Below are 17,924 nucleotides of genomic sequence, written 5' to 3'. Positions count from 1 at the left end.
CTCTCTGCCTTTCTGAACTGCACCTAGATCTCCTCCACCTTGGTGTTCTTTGTTCTCAGTACTTTGGTCTCAGAAGGGAATCTACACCATTGGCTCTCCAGCTATCAGAATGTTGACCTACACTACAAGCTTTCCTGAGTCTCCAGCTTCTCAATGGTACACTGTAGGACTTCTTCGTCTTCTTTTTTAATCAGTTGTGGGGCTTGAACTCTGGGCCTGGGCTCTGTCCCTGAGCTCCGTTGGCTCAAGGCTAGCCTAACCCTCTATCACTTGAGCCACAGTGCTACTTCTGGCTTTTTTCTGTGATTTAATTGGAGATAAGATATGCTTACTTTCCTGCCCAGGCTGGCTTTGAACCATGATCCACAGATATCAGCCTCCAGAGTAACTAGAGTAGTCTCCCTGGCTTTCCTCAGTTTGTTGCTCAAGGCTACCACTCTGTCACTTGAGCCACAGCTCCATTTCTGCCATGATTCTTCTACAAGTATGTTTTCAGTGTTCACCTTTAATGTATTTATACTTCATATGTGTACAATTATAAATACAACTTACTTTCTGCATCAAAACAATTTTTTCTTTTGGAAGAGACATACATCTTTGCATTACTTTTCTTACTTTTATTTTTTATTGTTATTACAAAGGTGATATACAGAGGGGTGACAGTTACATAAATCAGGTAATAGGTACATTTCTTTTTGGACAATGCCACCTCTTCCATCTCTCTCCCGATTTTTCCCTCCCATCCCTACCCACAGGTTGAATAGTTTATCTTCAACCTAGTATCTAGTGAGTAACCCTGCTGCATTTATTCACACTTTTTCCCTTCATTTCTGTGTTCCAGCCTTGCCCTCCCAAAGACAGATAAATGAACAAACAAAAAGAATAAAATGAAAACAAAAGCAAAAACTTCTTGTCTCCATTTCTTGGAGTTCATTTCAATAAATGTTATTTTATATGATCAGAGGTACATAGGCATTGTGCCTTTGTGTTCCTCCCCTAAGAGTAGCCTCCTTGTTCTCGCTTCGGCAGCACATATACTAAAACTGAAACGATACAGAGAAGATTAGCATGGCCCCTGCGCAAGGATGACACGCAAATTCGTGAAGCGTTCCATATTTTTGTAACTACTTTCAACGTCCCATGTGTATCTGTAGCTTCTATTATTGATGATGTTCTTGTATCACCTTCCTGTGGTTGTACCTACAGTATCTCTGTAATCTTATCTGAGTATATTGGAAACCGTGTATACTGGTATTGGAACTAGGAAATTGAAAGGGAATACCAAAATTGAAAGACACAGGGTAAAAAAAGACAAACAACTACAAAAGCAACACTTGCAAAACTGTTTGTTGTAAGTGAACTGAACACCTCAGGTGGGGAAAGGGTAAGGGGGAGGGGGGAGGGGGGTATGGGGGACAAGGTAACAAACAGTACAAGAAATGTATCCAATGCCTAATGTATGAAACTGTAACCTCTCTGTACATCAGTTTGATAATAAAAATTTGAAAAAATAAAAAATTAAATTTCAAAGAAATAGAGTAGCCTCCTTTGGTCTCCCTGTGTATGAATGCCTGCAGTCCTATATAATCGATCACGTCCCAATGTGTTTTAGATCTAACTCCCACGTATGAGAGAAAACAGGTGCCATTTGTGTCTCTTAGCTTGGCTTACCTCACTGAGCATGATTTGTTCTAGGTCCATCCACTTCCTTGAAAATGACATAATATTATTCTTTCTAATGGCTCTGGAAAGTGCCATTATATATAGGTACCACACTTATTTGATCCACTCATCTATTGTAGGGCATCTAGGCTATTCATAACTTGGTTATTGTGAGTAGTACAGCAATGAACATGGATGTTCTAGGTAGATGTCCATGAGTGGTATGGCTGGGTTGTAGGAAAGATCTATGTTTAGTTTCTTGAGATGTGCCTTATTTTGTAAGATTTAGTTTTACATAATTCCAGACTTTCAGGAAATTTAGAGGAAGAACATGAATAATGTCTGTATATTTTCTACCCAGATCTTCCAGTGGTCTGTATATAATTTTTTTTTTGCCAGTCCTAGGGCTTGAACTCAGGGCCTGAGCACTGTCCCGGGCTTCTTTTTGCTCAAGGCTAGCACTCTACCTCTTGAGCCACAGCGCCCCTTCTGGCTTTTTCTGTTTATGTGGTGCTGAGGAATGGAACCCAGGGCTTCATGTATATGAGGCAAGCACTCTTGCCACTAGGCCACATTCCCAGCCCCTATTATTTGTTTTTTTCATCTTAAAGCTATAGTACTAAACTTCTGGAAATGAAGAGGAAGTTGTAGATACCATGCCTCTTTATCTCCATGTGCTTCTTGGGAGTCTGCATTCTAAAGCAAAACCCATGCTGACCACATTGGCTTTATCGGTGTCCCTCAGGGCATTGGTATTCTCAGGACACAGGCCTGCACACATATTTCCCCGCCCCAGCCCAAGCCCCAACAGGCCCTGATTGACACATGCCACATTTCCAGAAGAGATGTTCCTCATATTAAGTTATAAAATAGACATCCTCTGATAAAAGATACCCAGGGATTTTTTGAATAAACCTTCCTAAGCTTTTATTATAAATTCTGACCATACTTCAACTTGGATGAACTGGAGGACATTATGCTGAGATAATTCAGTCACAAAAGAACAAATACCACAATTTCACTTATTTAAGGTTCTCACTAGAATAATCAAATGAATAGAGACAGGAAATGGAATGGAGATTATCAGGGCCTTCGGGAAGTGTTTATGCTAAGCTTTAATTTGGGATGATTGAAACTTTCTGAAGCTTGCTTAACAAAACTAAACACATACTTAAAGACCAGTAAGAGTGGAAATGGAGGTGTGTCTCTAGTGATAAAGATCCAGCTTGAGTGAAAAAGCCAAGAGGGATCTTGAGGTCTTGAGTTCGAACCCCAGTAGTGGCACAAAATAATAATAATAACATATCATTATTTACATTATTAAATATTATATAAAATACTGATTACTGTTATATAATAAATCTACCAACTTGTTATGAGTTTTCATGGTATGTACACTTTATCACAATGCTATGGTTCTGATCTGGAGTATTTGGTCTCTATATAGGTGTCTGAGTTTAGGGTTCATTAAAATAGTAGCTTTATTAAGCTATTTTCTTAATGAACTATGGTTTTTCTGTAAGCTTCCCAGATAACCTTAGGGCATTCTGCTAAAAAGTTCCAGACTTCATTCCCTCTTCCCCCCCGTCCCGCCTTGCTCCCCACTCCTACCTTAAAGGACTCACTATTTCACTTTTATGTAAAAATATCTTTATACCTTATAGTGTGTTCCCACAGTATTTTACAGCAGTTGATGGGTAACCAATTGTACATCAAGCAAATTGCATATTAAATGTTTTACTTAAAAGATAGTTAAACAGCTCGTAACAATAGCAATATATTTCACATTGTGTACAATTTAAAGATTTATGTCTCATTCCAGTGCCAGTAGTCCTTTAAAAAGCCATCTAGCATCAGAATTGCTGTCTAGTAAGTGAAACAGATGTAGCTTTTTGCTATGAAGTAAATCTGATCTTACATCCCAACCCCCTCCCCTGGCCCCAGGCAGTTCTGCAAAAGTGCTAGCATTCTCCTGATTTTGAAAAAACTGAATAGAAGATGCTTTATAAAACATAAACGTAATGCTATTATGGTAGAAAAAAACACATGAGAAATTAATTTTGTAAATTTATTTTGTCGTGAATATTTGACACACTTTTCAGCAATCATTATTGGAAATAGGTTAATGAACATGGATAGGTCTTTGTTTTCAGAACAAACAAGTACAATTGCTCTATGACTCAAAAATCATTTCACATATTCTTTTTTTTTTGGCCAGTTTTGGGGCTTGGACTCAGAGCCTGAGCACTGTCCCTGGCTTCTTTTTGCTCAAGGCTAGCACTCTGCCACTTGAGCCACAGCGCCACTTCTGGCCATTTTCTGTATATGTGGTGCTGGGGAATCGAACCCAGGGCCTCATGTATACGAGGCAAGCACTCTTGCCACTAGGCCATATCCCCAGCCCTCACATATTCTTTTTTATATCTACATTTTTTTCCTAAAAATGTCTTACTGCTTTGTCCTTTTTCAGGGTCCTGTGTATTACATGCTTGTCTTTCTTTTTCATTGACTCCCCCAGTGAGTTAGATGGTGGTACCTTTACTCAGCATGGCTATTATAGGTTTCTACGTGATCTGACACATTAAATACCCTAAGCTTGAGGATGAGTAGAGCTTTAGCTCATTCGAGGTCTTGCATTTGAGTCTCCATGCTGCAAATTATAATCATTACATAGTCTCTTTTGTATATAATGAGCTTAACATTTCTGAAAATCACTTGTTTCCTAACTTTGCAGTTTTCATAGTAAGCAATCTGTGAGATTTTTTTTTGGGGGGGGGGTGGGATGGGTTCAGTTGTGGGGCTTGAACTCAGGGTCTGGGCCCTGTCCCTGAGTCTCTCTGTGCTCTACCACTTGATCCACACTTCCTCTTCCGGGTTTTGAGTGGTTTGTTAGAGATAAGAGTCTCAAGGGGATATTTCTTCCTGGGCTGGCTTCAAAACTGCATCCTCAGGTCTCAGCCTCCTGAGTAGTTAGGATTACAGGTGTGAATCTCAGGTGCCCAGCCCACAAACTGTGAGATTTATGCACATATGTATATAGATAGTACTTGCATTTGCACTGCTGAATGGCTCTCTATTTTATTATTATGCCTCACATTATCCATTCTAGTTCCATTTAGATTGCTATTTGCAACTACAATACAAAATACTGTCACAAGATTTCAAAGTGGATGTGTGTGTGTGTGTGTGTGTGTGTGTGTGTGTGTGTGTGTGTGTGTTGAGGTTTGTTGTTGCTTGTAGTCTTGGGTTTTTTTTTTTTGGAGGGGGCGGATAGTGTTTCACTATGTAGCTCAAACTGACCTCAAACTCTTGTTCCTCATGCTTCAGCCTCTGTAAGACATTACAAGCATTAATGACCCCACTTAATAACTTTCTTCTAATCAATGCTGAGAACTGAACCCAGGGAGTCAAGTATACTAGGCAAGTGTTCTACCGTTGTGTTATACTCCTAGCCCTTAGTGTAATTTTGATGTTATATGTGTGCATATTTTGGCAGGTATAATCCTAAAACTAAAATGACTCTTTATTGAGAATGTGTACCTTTGATTTTGTGGCACAATGTCATTTTAGGAGTTGTTACAATTTATGTCCCTATTAAACAATAGAGTTGCAGATTGACATCAACATTGAGAATTCAAATTCATGTCTACCCTTACTTCAACTTTTTTTTTTTTTTGGCCAGTCCTGGGCCTTGGACTCAGGGCCTGGGCACTGTCCCTGGCTTCTTTTAGCTCAAGGCTAACACTCTACCACTTGAGCCACATTGCGACTTCCAGCTTTTTGTTTATTTTGTGCTGAGGAATCGAAACCAGGGCTTCATATATGCTAGGCAAGCACTCTACCACTAAGCCACATGACCAGCCCCTTATGTTGACATTTTTAACCACTCTTCTCACTGGGTAGTATTACCTTCGTGTAGACTGAATTTTTATTTCCTTGTTGACATTTTTTTCATATATTGGCTGGTCAGCTGGATATCCAATTTTATAATGGTCCTATTAAAGTTTCTTATCAAGTTTTCTATTTTTGCATATTTGTATTCATGTGTAGCATTTTTAAGATAGGGTCTTGATTCCTTTTCAGGTGTTTTTTTTTTTTTTTTTTTTGGCCAGTCCTGGGCCTTGGACTCAGGGCCTGAGCACTGTCCCTGGCTTCTTCCCACTCAAGGCTAGCACTCTGCCACCTGAGCCACAGCGCCCTTTCTGGCCGTTTTCCATATATGTGGTGCTGGGGAATCGAACCGAGAGCTTCACGTGTAGGAGGCAAGCGCTCTTGCCACTAGGCCATATTCCCAGCCCCCTTTTCAGGTGTTTCTGATGAACCTTGATCCACCTACTTTTAGGCTTCTTCTTGTTGCTGGGTTCCCAGGAGCCTCAAATCTCTTCCGACATCTAAAGAGGTGTTGGAGTTTTACAAACCTTTTCTGCCTAGAATGACCTACTGCCTCAATCTTCCTGTTCTCAGCCTCTCAAGTAACTAGGACTACAGATATGAGCTTTTGGCACTCACTTGCTAATCTTTTCCTTTTTGTAGTGCTTTATGTAATAATGATTGAGAAAGCATTGGCTACTCAGAGGGAACACACACACACGCGCACACGCACACACACGTGCACATGTACACACACATACACACAGAGCCGAGAGATGATGAGTAAAAGGGAGCTCCAAGAAACAGAACCAGGAATTAGTTCAGGACAGAATGAAAGCACGCGTCGAAAGGGAACCAGTGAGCAGGTCTTGACACACGCCTTTGTTTCACTGTGTAGATGTGTGAGGATGACTTGAAGATACAGACTTGAGATGGACATTATACCTGACTAGGGTCTTCCCTGCCAGGATGCATTCAGTCTATTTGGGATTACTATAGAAAAACTGGTATGCACTCAGGGGCAACTTTGGAGGAGAAGATCGGGGCTGCAGCATACCACACCATGTTCCAAGGCCTTGCTTTCCCTATGTCCTTTGACTTCCTGCAAAAACTGTAAGCCCTACATATAGAGTAGAGTGTATGTCAGCCAAGCATGATCTTAAGAAACACACGACAGCAGAAATCAATGAGGGTTGACATAGAGAACATTAAAGGTATGAGGTAGGTCTCAAATTCTTCCTTAGTGTGAGTGCACGTAGAGAAATCCAATGCTTTCCATGTAGTCTGTCAGCATTCGTCTTTGGCATCATTTTCTGTCAATGTTGTTGTTCCTAATGAATCAGCAGGGTGGACATTACTCAGAAGGAATCCTAGTGTTGAGTTTTCATGATGTAGATGAATTTCCTGTGGCGTACCCTACGTGGTTACTGTTTACGGTTTTGGTACACTAGATATTGTATATATGCCTACCTGATCTAGGGAAGGGAAAGAAAAAATGAGGGTGAAAGATATCACAAGAAATGTATCCACTGCCTTATTATGTAACTGTACCCCCTTTGCACAACACCTTGTCAAAATTTAATTTAAACAACCAAAAAAAAAGTTTTCAGAAGAGAGAGCAAGAAAGTTGTAAGGAAAGAGTGAGATTGGCCCCTGATTCTCTGGTGTCCTGCCTTGCTCGGTGGTCTGCTCCTCTTACCTGTTCTTACCATTGGTGTTGCTCTGCTTTGAGGAAGGACCTCACCACAGCCAAGGAGAGGCAAGCACCATTCTCTTAGCCCTCTGCCATTGAAAGCAAAGCCAAACAAATCTACAAACTAAATCCTCTTTTCATCACAAGCTTCAGGGTTTGTTATACTGAAAATCAATTAGCACCATATTCTGGAAACTATTATTTAGAGACTTCTGCCTAGATCTTGTATAGTATATGGAAATGGAAATAATCTTTCAGGACACAGTTGGTGCTGTAAATAGCCTGTGATGGTGGAGTACAGACAAGTGGATACAGAGTGGGAAGACTGAAGCTATAACTGCTGGTAGCCTGAGGGGAAAGGGCCAGTGGATAATCTCTAGGTCTCTTTTCCATTACCTTTATTAATCCTTTGGTTCCACTGTAGTTAGAACACAGTACGGGAGTAAACTCTCTGGATGGCTAACTACAATATAGTACACCTTGATTATAGGAACATATTTTATAACAGATCTATAGAACTTACCCAGACTGCTGACCAGCCCCTAGAAATCCCTATACTCCTGATTCTATGGATTGGATTATTTTACACATTTCTTGTAAGTGGAATCATGTATTTTCTTTGTATAATTTGGTTCACTTAGCATAATGTCTTCAGACTTCATCTTTGTTGTTGCTGCATGTAACATGAGCTCCTCTTCTTTCTTTTCTTTTCTTTCCTTTTTTTTTTTTTGCCAGTCCTGGGCCGTGAACTCAGGGCCTGAGCACTGTCCCTGGCTTCTTTTTGCTCAAGGCTAGCACTCTACCACTTGAGCCACAGCGCCACTTCTGGCTTTTTTCTATATATGTGGTGCTGAGGAATCAGACCAGGGCTTCATGTATGTGAGGCAAGCACTCTACCACTAGGCCATATTCCCAGCCCCCCCCCCCCTTTTCTGTTGTTGAGGAGCTTGAACTCATGGCCTAGGCATTTTCACTCAAGGCTAACACTCTGCCACTTTGAGCCACAGTACCACTTCCCTTTTCTGGTGGTTAATTGGAGATCAGTCTCACCAACTTTTCTGCCTGGGTTGGCTTTGAACTGTGATATCAGATCTGTTTCCTGACTAGCTAGGATTACAGGCATGAACCATTGGTGTCCTAACATAATCTCCTTTTCTTAGGGTTAAATAACATTGCCTGTCTCTCTCTCTCTCTCTCTCTCTCTCTCTCTCTCTCTCTCTCTCTCTCTCTCTCTCTCTCGCTCGCGCTCTCTCTCTCTCTCTCTCTCTCTCTCTCTCGCTCGCTCGCTCTCTCCCACTTTGGCCAGTCCTGGGGCTTGGACTCAGGGCCTGAGCACTGTCTCTGGCTTCTCTGTGCTTAAGGCTAGCACTCTACCTCCTGAGCCACAGTCTCACTTCCAGCTTTTTCTGTGTATGTGGTGCTGAGGAATTGAACCCAGAGCTTCGTGCATGATATGCAAGCACTCTACCACTAAGCCACTCCCAGCCCCAGTTTCACATTCTCATCAACACTTTTTCTTATAACCATTGTGAAGCCGCCAGTGGCTCACACCTGTAATCCTAGCTACTCAGGAGGCTGAGATCTGAGGATTGTGGTTCAAAGCCAGACAGGGCAGGAAGGTCTGTGAGACTCTTATCTCCAATTAACCACCAGAAAACTGGTAGTGACCCTGTGGCTCAAGTAGTGATAGCATTGAGCTGAAGACCTCAGGGACAGTGTCTAGGCCCAGAGTTCAAGTACCAGGACTGACAAAAAAGAAAAGAGAAAGAGTGAGAGAGAGAGAGGGAGAGACTGACTTATAGTTTTCTCATAGTGATATTGAGCATTTTCATGTAGTTATTTTCCATTTGTATGTCTCTTTGGATAATAAATGTTGGTACAAATAATGAGTCTATTTTTAATGGGTTTATCCATTATTTGGCTATTAAGTTGTATTTTTGAACTACAAGCATTAAACAAAATAACTAAAATATATATTATGGGGAAATATATGTTACATTATATAGAATTTACTTTATAATACCATGGAGGAAAGCAAAACAAAAACAAAGTGGTGAGGATATAGATTAAATAAGACTGGAAGGGCTGGGAATATGGCCTAGTGGTAAAGTACTTGCCTTGTATATATGAAGCCCTGGGTTCCATTCCTCAGCACCACATATACAGAAAAAAGCCAGAAGTGGCTCTGTGGCTTAAGAGGTAGAGTGCTAGCCTTGAGCAAAAAGAAGCCAGGGACAGTGCTCAGGCCCTGAGTTCATGCCCCAGGACTGGCAACAAAAACAAAACAAATTAAATAAATAAGACTGGTAAAGCAGTGATTATTATTGAAACTGTGCTCAATAAGAACATTAGGATTCACTGTACCATTCATACACACACTCATCTGTGATAAATGCTTTGTAGTATCTTAAGCAGAACTGAAAGAGTATGTGTAGAGTAACTTAGAAATACATGTTAGGATAAGGCTTGATGAAAGATAACATTTGAGTAAACAATATACAGATGACACAGATGAGGCCACACACTCTTATACTCAAATGTACAAGGAAAATGATGGTTTTCTATTCTCTCTCTCTCTCTCTCTCGTCAGTTGTGGGGCTTGAACTCAGGGCCTGGGTACTGTCCCTGAGCATTTTTTTGCTTCAGACTAGTGCGTTACCATTTTGAGTCACAGCTCCACTTCTGGTTAATTGGAGATAAGAGTCTTCTGGAGGTTTTTCTGCTGGAGATGGCTTGGAACCACAATCCTCAGATCTCAGCTTCCTGAGTCGCTAGGATTACAGGCATGACTTACTAGCTCCTGGTAGTATTTCATTTTCTACATCATATCATTTTTCTTATGTGAGACAGGAAACAAAAATGTAAATTTAAGAAAGCTTCAGCCTAATCTGGTAGCTGCCTTCAAGGGGTGGGTGGGACAGACTAGTGAGGCAGTGTAAAGATACAAACTTCTGTTATCTACAGGGAATACAACTTGTCATGTAATTATAACATGTCTGGGGCATTAAGTGCTTTCATAATATGCAAGTCTTTGCATTTTTCTGCCTATTCCACATCATCATTTTTGTGTTCTCTTTCACAACTTTCCTCCTGCCTTCTCTCCTCCCCACATACAAAGTTAATTGTTCCCTAGTCTTTCTCAAGGGGACACTAACAAAGCTGCATCCAGATCACTTTACCATTGGTTACCAATTACCTCTTTCCTTTTTCTTTCCACTTACTTTCCTTTCCTTTCCCTTCCTTTTCCCTCTCTGCACTCTTTATAACACCATTATCAAAAAGACAACCTTCATTGCCTGCCTGTTACACTGTCACACTGTTACAGCCTCTTTAGTCAAATTGCAGTTGTGTTTGTAGGTCATGTTATACTTATCATCATAATACAGACATTCTGGTATCTCCTTTCCCTCCACCCCTGCCTCTATTTTACAGTAGGTTTGCTTTTTCCCTGTCTCTCTCACACACTTATATATACAATTTTACATTTTTGTTATTTTTGAGATTGAGGCCAGTCTCCATCACATGATCCTTGTCACTTCCCCCCAGATTCTCTGACTTCAATTTGTAGAGCTGTTTAAAAGACATAGATAAAAAAGGATTTTTCAATGTATTCTTGTGTTCAATTCTAACTCAACAATGGAAATCTGAGACCCTGCCAACCACCCCCACCAATGTCCTTCTCCTTCAGAAGCAAAATTAACCTTTTTTCCTTTGGCCATCTCACTAATTTTCTCTTACTTGTTGTTTTGTTTGTTTAACTCACTGACAGTTCATTGTACTCTGAATATTTGAAAAATGAAATAACAGTGGATATATTTTCAAAATGCCTTGCTTGCGAATAGAAGTATTCTTGAGTGTGAAACATTTGTTCCAGCAATCACACGCATATAAGCAAATGTATATGCGTGTGAACTCAAATCAAATACAACACATTTCCTATTGTGGTTGGTGGTGGTTTGAAAGCTCAGTTGTTAGCAGGCCTAGCTTTTGATATGTTAAACACAAGCAAAAGAGTTTGGGAAAACCTTTCACTTTTGAAGTTTGCAAGACAATTCTCTTCCTAGAGAGGTCAGGAAAGTCAGCTTTGAGTCTCAGCTAATCAGTGTCCTTTTTGGTGTAGCTTCTTTTAAGTAATAATCCTCAGTCTCCTTTTGTATGATATTCTCAAGCCTTTAAGGAGGAAGGTTGCAAGGAAGCATCTTGGGTATCAGCATAGTATTGTAAAACATCATCCGAATAAGTGTACTAATTACTGGGCTTTCATATAGATTTGTAGTTGATTGAGCAAGGAAGGTAGTATTTATTTGATCCTAAGAATTCTTTGAAGAGGGCAAAGTAAATATTACTAGCAGAGTCTTCAGGGAAGTATGGGAAAAGATGCTTGTAGCTAAGGACAAGCAGTTTTCTCTTTAAGTCAGCCAGGTAGATATATGTAAATACTGTGGTTTAGCATCCCCTTTCCTTAATTTGAGCTTAAACAGAAACACTTTCCCAGCAAGCTCCATAATGATAGTCACTGACTGTTATATCCTTACTATCCATAACCAAACCTAGTATTTTTGAGTGCCTAAAACAAACAACTGGGGGAAAATGTGTTACATCATTCAAAAAGCTACAGTGGAAAGTGGAGGTGTGGGTCAAAACTTGAAGCTTCCTCAAGATTGTGGTGGTACTCAGAGCCTTGTATTTGGCTAGCAGGAACTCTAGCACTTGTGAGCTTTCTGGCCCAGGCCAGGAAGGTCTGAATTAAGGCAAATGGGTTGTCTTATGTATCCTCATACCCACAGAGAAATATAACCTGGAAGAGACAACTGTTTTTAGTCAATTGCCAAAGGAAAATGTAGCTCTGAGCATCAGCAGCTAACCAAGTAGGCAAATAAGGGTGGAAGTCTCAGTACTCAAAGGGCTGGGACTGGGGATACACACGTACGTGTGTGCGCGCGCATGCGCGTGTTATGCACATGCAGGAGTGTGGGCAGATTTGTGTATTTAGTGCATCTGTCAGTATATTATTAAAAAGAAAACAAAACTATTACTGCACTGAACATTGTGGTAAATGCCTGGAATTCCAGCACTTAAGTAGCTGAGGCTCCAGGACTACGAGCAGGAGGCCTATCTGGTCTGCATAGTGGCTAGATTAGGAAGGATGGAAATATGGTAACATAACCAATATTGACTAGCTACATCTGCTATGGTTACTGAAGCTACAATGTGAATGTTTTAAAATTCATATCCTGAAGTCAGATATTACATAAACCTGGGTGGGAAAATCAAGGCTGAGAAACTCAGCACCTTCTAAGAGATATAAATTAATAAAAATGACTCTTTCCCTGCTTTGACCTTCACAATTGTTTCCTGTTAGAATGTTATTGTGAGATTCCACTACATCAATTAAATTATTATTTAGTAGTATATAAAATGTAATTTTTCTAGTATTTTTAATTTGCATAGATTCTTACTAAAATAGTTTTAATAGACATCTGTTTGTCACTGTTCTGTTTTGTATATAACATAAAAAAACCACCCAAACTCACTAGTACAAAAATTACTAGTAAAACAAACCTTCCCTTTAAAAATAAAAAGTTTGTTGCAGTTTGTCTAAACATTCCTTGGAAAGAGACTTAAGATATATGTAAATATTAATGTCATTTAAGAAAAAATTCATGAAAACCAGGCAGTAGAATCAGGATGAGAGCTATTAGGTTTATTTATTTATTTATTTGGCCAGTCCTGGGCTTGGACTCAGGGCCTGAGCACTGTCCTTGGCTTCTTTTTGCTCAAGGCTAGCACTCTACCACTTGAGCCCCAGCGCCACTTCTGGCCATTTTGTATATATGTGGTGCTGGGGAATCGAACCCAGGGCTTTATGTATATGAGGCAAGCACTCTTGCCACTAGGCCATATTCCCAGCCCTAGGTTTATTTATAATGTAAATTAATACCTTTTTTTTTTTTTGCCAGTCTTGTGGCTTGGACTCAGGGTCTGGGCCCTGTTCCTGAGCTTCTTTTGCTTAAGACTAGCACTCTATAACCTGAGCCACAGCACCATTTCTGGATTTTTCTGTATATGTGATACTGAAGAATCGAACCCAGGGTTTCATGCATGCTAGGCCAGTACTTTACCACTAAGCCTCATTTCCAGCCCCTAAATTAATATTTTTTATATTATTTTCTGAATTATTGAGCTACATTTCTTCCAATCATTTTTTACTCTGCTGTCAAGTTCTCAGCTAGGTCTTCTTTCATGAATGCACAGAAAGGAAAGAACCAGGGGCTGGGAATATGGCCTAGTGGCAAGAGTGCTTGCCTCATATACATGAGGCCCTGCAGAAAATGGCCAGAAGGGGCGCTGTGGCTCTGTGGCTCAAGTGGCAGAATGTTAGCCTTGAGCAAAAAGAAGCCAGGGACAGTGCTCAGGCTCTGAGCCCAGGTCCCAGGACTGGCCAAAAAAAAAAAAAAAAAAAAAAAAAAAGGAAGAACCAGGTGCTAAGGACACAAACTCTGACATAAATGGCTTGATAGTATTAGCCTGTTTAGGCTTTCTCTTATCTCTGAAATAAGTTAATCAGTTATTAAGTACCCTCCATGCCTGAGGGATACACAAGAGGTAGAAATGATTCATTGGCAATGAAAGAAGTCAGTTTTTGTTGTTATTGTTGTTGGGCGTAGGGCTTGAACTCAAGGCCTGGGCACTGTCCCTGAGCTCTTTCACTCAAGGACAATGCTCTACTACTTTGAGCCACAGGTCCACTTCTAGTTTTCTGGTGGTTAATTGGAGATAAGAGTCTCATGGACTTTCCTGGCTTCAGTCCTCAGATCTCAGCCTTACAGAGCCACCAGTGCCTGGCTGAAGAAAATGTTTTGAAAACAGAATTCTAGCTGCCTGCCACTGGTTCACATCTGTAATTCTAGCTACTCAGTTGAGATCCGAGGATCACCCTTCCAAGCTAGCTGGAGCAGGAAAAGTCCTTAACACTCAAAAACTAAAAAACAGGGAAAACAAAACAACAACAAAAAGCCAGAAGTAGAGCTGTGGCTCAAATGAGAGTGGAGTCTTGAGGAAAACAAAACAAAAACCAAAAAACTCATAGACAGCACCCAGTCCCTGAGTTCAAGCCCCAGGAATGGCAAAGAAAAAAGAAAAAAAGAAACTTGAAATTTGATTCAGTCACAAAGAAGAAAATTGTGTAATTAGCAGGGAAATAGATGGAACTAGAAATTGATTGTCATGCTAACTATAATATACTACAGTTAATGAGACAAATGGCATTTCCTTGCATATGTGGAATCAAGATTTAAAAAAGACATGAAAGTAGAAGGAGACTATTTGGGAAGAGGAAGAGAAACAGTGGAAGGGTACAAATGGTAAAGATGATGAGTATGACTAAAGCACATTACATACATATGTAAAAAATGTCATTTTGAATTGCATTATTTTGAATAGCAAATACACAATAAAACTGAGTGGAAAAAAAACCAACAGAAATTGATCCAAGGAAACAACACATTAGGTACCACCAATTCATATCATTAAATATAAATGTAGTATTTACAAAACAATTTAAAATGCCATACAACTTTCTAAGTAGAGTTGATCTATTTTGCCTTTGAAAAGAAGTACAGAACATCGAAGTATAACATGTTTGGCAGCCTGTTAAACTTAAAGAATATATGCTACCAAGGCTGGGAGTTGGTGGCTCATGCCTGCAATCCTAGCTACTCAGGAGGCTGAGAGTTGAGGACTACAGTTCAAAGTCAGCCTGGGGGGTTGGGGATATGGCCTAGTGGCAAGGGTGCTTGCCTCGTATACATGAAGCCCTGGGTTCAATTCCCCAGCACCACATATATAGAAAATGGCCCGAAGTGGCGCTGTGGCTCAAGTGGCAGAGTGCTATCCTTGAGCAAAAAGAAGCCAGGGACAGTGCTCAGGCCCTGAGTCCACGCCCCAGGACTGGCAACAAAAACAAAACAAAACAAAGTCAGCCTGGGCAAAAAAGTTCATGAAACTCTTATCCCCGATAAACTACTCAGAAAAAGCCAGAAGTGATGCTATGGTTCAAGTGGTCAAGTGCTAGTCTTGAGCACAGAGGCTCAGGAACATTGCCCAAGCCCAGAGCTCAAGCTCCAGAACTGGCAAAAAGGAAAAAAAAAAAAAAAGATACCTGAGAAGACACAAGCATATCACAGATTACAGTCTCTTACCAAGTCATACTCTATGCTTCCTCAGGGATCTTCCAGCAAGAAAGTCATCACCAAATATGGGCACTGGAATCTCCATACCTCTGAGCTAAATTAACCTCTTGTCTTAAAATAAAAATGGCCTGCTTCTAGTATTTTGTTATAGTAACAAAAACCAAACTAACACAAGGACTCAATGAATATGACAGTCCTTACAGGCTAAGATTCTCAGGGGTCAGCTCTGTGAAAGAAACCAAAGGCAAAGACCAATTTCATATTATAGCATAAATCCAAATGGACTTAGATGGGTCTTGATTCTCCTCCTCCTAGAATTTGTGGGGCAGGGGAATGGACAGTATTTCAGGGAGATATTTTTCTACATGAAACTGACATTTTCATATTACACCCAAACCACTTTTTGTCCCCATGGTTTTAACACAAAACTTTTAAACTCTCTCCAAGTGACATGAAATCTTCACATCTTGGATCTTTTTCTTTTTTGCCTTATTTCTACCCTCAACCATTTCACCCTACCAGCTTTTTGATAGCAATCAAAACCATGTTCTTTCATGTACTCTGGAATGTACTTTTTTTAAGTTCATTACCTATTATGATGTAGCCCATACTGAAATACATATTGGAGGGTAAGGGGACATGGGGACACCCAGCAAGATGAAACAGGTAACCTGGGACAATCCTGTGCACAATGGAGAAGCTCCTTCTTTACCAGTCCAGTGAACCTCTTGTCTGTGTGAGCTCAGTGAATCACCACCAGTGGGTGATCAAAAGTCTTAGTTCAGGGGCTGGGAATATGGTCTAGTGGCAAGAGTGCTTGCCTCGTATATATGAAGCCCTGGGTTTGATACCCCAGCACCACATATATAGAAAATGACCAGAAGTGGCGCTGTGGCTCAAGTGGCAGAGTGCTAGCCTTGAGCAAAAAGAAGCCAGGGACAGTGCTCAAGCCCTGAGTCCAAGGCCCAGGACTGGCAAAAAAAAAAAAAAAAAAAAAAGAAAAAAATGTCTTAGTTCAGAGCTGGGTGCCCGTGGCTCATGCCTATAATCCTACTCAGGAGGCTGAGATCTGAGGATCTCGGTTCAAAGCCAACCCGGGTAGAAAAGTCCATGAGACTCTTATCTCCAATAAAACTACTCATAAAGCTAGACATGGCACTGTGGCTCAAGTGGTAGAGCAGTAGCCTTGAGCTGAGGAGCTTAGGAACAGCGCCCAGAGTTCAAGCCCCATGACCAATCAAAAAAAAAAAAGTCTTAGTTCAAATTGGTTATATATAATATGACATTAGGTTGTGTGTGTGTGTGTGTGTGTGTGTGTGTGTGTGTGTGTGTGTGTGTGTGTGTCTCCAGTTCTGGGGCTTGAGCTCAGGGTATGGGTGCTGTCCCTTAGCTTTTTCACTCAAGACTGGAGTTCTGTCATAGTTTCACTTCTGGCTTTTTGCTGGTTAATTGGAGGTAAGTCTCATGGACTTTCCTTCCTTGGGCTTCAAAACTAAGATCTTCAGATCTCGCCCTTCTGAATAGCTAGCTTTGAGTGAAAAAGCTAAGGACAGCACCCTGGCCCTGAGTTCAAGTTCCAGTATTGGGTGGGAAAGGCAGATGAGTTGCGGTGCATATCAGAACAAGCTGATTTTTTTCAAATGCTTAGGACCTGCAAATTCTACGTATCAGAGCGGGAGGAAGGGGAGTATCAGGCAATAATGTAGTTATGAAAATAATTTGAGTGATTCCTTCTGCTTTCTGCTTCAACCTGGAAATAAAAATCATTGACCAGAAAATGTTTATGGTGAATCTTCACTCTAAGATGACTGAAAACTTCACAAGTTCTTTCAAAGGACTTTGGAAAAATCTTCCTCTTTGGCAACCTGCAGGATACCATAGGTTATGATTGTATGCTACAGATGGTGGCTTAAAATGGGAGTCCCATTCCACAAATGCATGATAAACCTGAATATGTTGTAACTCAAAGGTGAAGAAAACGTATCTAACCACTGAACATCAGAGCTTAGCATGATATGCTAGGGTATGGGTTGTTGGCCTCACCAATCTGTGAGCGGGAGCTACAGATCACTTCCACTATTGAGCATCATAAGACCATTTTACTGAATATATCCTTAGCCCAGTAAAAAGATTCAAATTCAAAATCTGTGTTTTCTACTGTATGTGTATTGTTCCTGCCCTAGGAGGCTTCATTCACATGGAGATAGGATATAGGCATGAACCACCAGTGCTCAGCCTGGGGATTCTCTCAATATTGCTTTAGTGGCTACTTGTATATACATTTTGGGCACAAGAACAGAATCATTTTATCTTGGTACCCAAAATATTAGCAGAAGATACTTACCATTCTATATTAAGTTACGTTTCACTATTCTGGAAAAGTGTTTGTCAGTCTATCTCCAATTAAAAATACTATGTCACTTTCATATTCCTGTGACCAAATACCTAAAAAAAAATAAAATTCAAAGAGGAATAATTTGTTCTGGCTGAAGGTTTGAGAGGTCATA

General features: G+C 40.5%; 1 non-coding gene across 1 annotated transcript; it reads left to right on the top strand.

The window, feature by feature from the left end:
• The first annotated feature begins 1,013 nt into the window (after positions 1-1,013).
• LOC125340220 lies at positions 1,014-1,120 on the top strand. Its single transcript, XR_007208704.1, has one exon. It is a non-coding gene; the product is annotated as a U6 spliceosomal RNA (small nuclear RNA).
• The last annotated feature ends 16,804 nt before the right edge of the window (positions 1,121-17,924 follow it).

Source organism: Perognathus longimembris, chromosome 22 (assembly GCF_023159225.1).
Source record: "Perognathus longimembris pacificus isolate PPM17 chromosome 22, ASM2315922v1, whole genome shotgun sequence".
Lineage (NCBI taxonomy): Eukaryota > Metazoa > Chordata > Mammalia > Rodentia > Heteromyidae > Perognathus > Perognathus longimembris.
Note: the sequence above shows the minus strand (reverse complement) of the source record. Positions and strands in the feature narration are given on the sequence as shown.